The following is a 2,592-nucleotide window of genomic DNA, read 5'->3' as shown; positions in this document are numbered from 1 at the left end:
ATTATTTAATTATTTTTATTAAAATTGGCACTGCACTTTTTGTCAGCTCGACAAATGCGTTTCTGTCTCTTCCAAGGACCCACTTCACATTCAGCGAAAAAGTAACGTTACCTATAATCAAAGGAAAAAGTTCAGTTACTTCTAAGAAATTGTTAACTTCACTTGTGATCAATTAAACACAGTTCAAGCAAATTAAAAATCACTTTCGACCTTTTAACTCAATTGAGTTTAAAGCTAGTGCTAAATAAGGAAAGATTTTCATGGGGCCTTTTGACAATGATCGGCCAAAGCAAAAGCAATGACTACTACCCAACTGGTATAACAAAGCACCTTGGAAACTTTTGTTTTACTCACCCAAACAGAGGCTGACGAAGCACTTTACAAAAGTTAATCCATGAAACTGAAGAAGTTGATGGAGCACTATAACTTTGAGGCCTTGCCAGCTTCATCAGGGCGGGTAGTTAGCGGGATCTGGACTCACGCTCTATATCTCTGACGCAGTACCTCAAACAAATCATCCACAGTTAATTACATATGTTTAAAAGAGAGTTCATAAAGTTTGTTCACCACAGTCGGCGCGTGCACTATCTTGAAGCAGAAATGCTCCAGAGATGGGGGCAGGAGCACAAAGCAGCTATATTTGCTGCTATCCGGTAAGTGATACCAACAACTGTTTGCCTTGGTACTTGTACTTGTACTTGTACTTGTACTTTTACTTGTACTGCCAGAGTAGGGTACTTCATATCTTGAAGTTACCTTTACCTTTCTGGATGAAGGTTTTCTACAATCCAATATTTAACTTCCAGCGTCCTTGTCAAGGAATCTGGATGAAGGTTTTAACTTTAAAAGAAAAATCTTTCAATATTTATTTTTGTACAGAATGTGCGTAAATTATTAGTGCCTCCTATTACTGTATAATACCTGTATGGAGAAGGTCATAAAATATGGAATCTGGATGATTTCAATTAAGACATAAAGCAGAGTTTTTATTTCATTATCTGATTATATCCGAAAAAATGCTCAAAATCCATGTTTAAACAAACAAGGGGAAAAAGAAAAGTTTAACTTTAAAAGAAAAATTCAATTTCAAAGCCTTATTCAAATGGAGTTCACAAGAGAAATGGACATTTGTGCCAAAAATTGATTTATTCATCTCATGGGACAAAAGAGCTGACTCGTCATCTGCTTCAACTCCAGGACCTGAGTACAGACTTGCCTCTCCGTGAGACTTGGAGTTTGTATATATATATATGTATATATATATATATATATATATATATATATATATATATATATATATATATATATATATATATATATATATATATATATATATATATATATATATATATATATATATATATATATATATATATATATTACTAGAAGGACCTCATTCAAACTGGAGCCAAATTATCAAGTATCCGTACGGATACTTGATAATGTGGACTGTTTGTCCAAGAAAGCTTGTAACTTTTTCTGAATAAAAAACTCCATTAGATACCATCCTTTGAATGAGGTCCTTTTAGTAATTCTACTAATGCACAGAACAATTGTGTATGTGACAAAGTTTATATATATATATATATATGTATATATATATATATATATATATATATATATATATATATATATATATATATATATATATATATATATATATATATATATATATATATCAATATATATATATATATATATATATATATATATATATATATATATATATATATATATATATATATATATATATATATATATATATATATATATATATATATATATATATATATATATATATATATATATATATATATATATATATATATATATATATATATATATATATATATATATATATATATATATATATATATATATATATATACAAACTGCTAGATTCAACTTTTTGTTTACTTGTTTACCGAAATTCATCACTAACCTCTTAATGCTATTTCTTGAGGCACTTTTGGGTGGCCTTTTCAGTTTCACTGGTCGTTGTAAATGGTTATATACGAGACATCAAAAATCATCTCATTTTCATATTTTCCACGGACCCTAAGATGCTTTTGGTTCTCTAATAAAATTTGGCTTTCCCATATTTCATTTTGGAAAATTAGCCCCTGCCTCCCAATTTAAAGATTAGTTTGTTGATTTTGCTCATTTTATAAATATTTTGGTAACTTATTATACGAATCCTTGAGATCATCATAGAAATCAATACAATGGTTACACACACACACACACAATATAATATATATATATATATATATATATATATATATATATATATATATATATATATATATATATATATATATATATATATATATATATATATATATATATATATATATATATATATATATATATATATATATATATATATATATATATATATATATATATATATATATATATATATATATATATATATATATATATATATATATATATATATATATATATATATATATATATATATATATATATATATATATATATATATATATATATATATATATATATATATATATATATATATATATATATATATATATATATATATACATACATATATATATATATATA

At 24.9% G+C, this 2,592-nt stretch overlaps 1 long non-coding RNA gene across 1 annotated transcript; it reads right to left on the bottom strand.

The window, feature by feature from the left end:
• On the bottom strand, positions 1-608 carry LOC136852746 (uncharacterized). The gene is made up of 2 exons (XR_010857240.1): positions 355-608; positions 1-111 (listed from the first exon to the last, which is right to left on the bottom strand). It is a non-coding gene; the product is annotated as an uncharacterized lncRNA (long non-coding RNA).
• Between the last annotated feature and the right edge of the window lie 1,984 nt (positions 609-2,592).

This window comes from Macrobrachium rosenbergii, chromosome 26, assembly GCF_040412425.1.
Source record: "Macrobrachium rosenbergii isolate ZJJX-2024 chromosome 26, ASM4041242v1, whole genome shotgun sequence".
NCBI lineage: Eukaryota > Metazoa > Arthropoda > Malacostraca > Decapoda > Palaemonidae > Macrobrachium > Macrobrachium rosenbergii.
The sequence above is the reverse complement of the archived record's forward strand: the minus strand, read 5'-3'. Positions and strand labels throughout refer to the sequence as shown.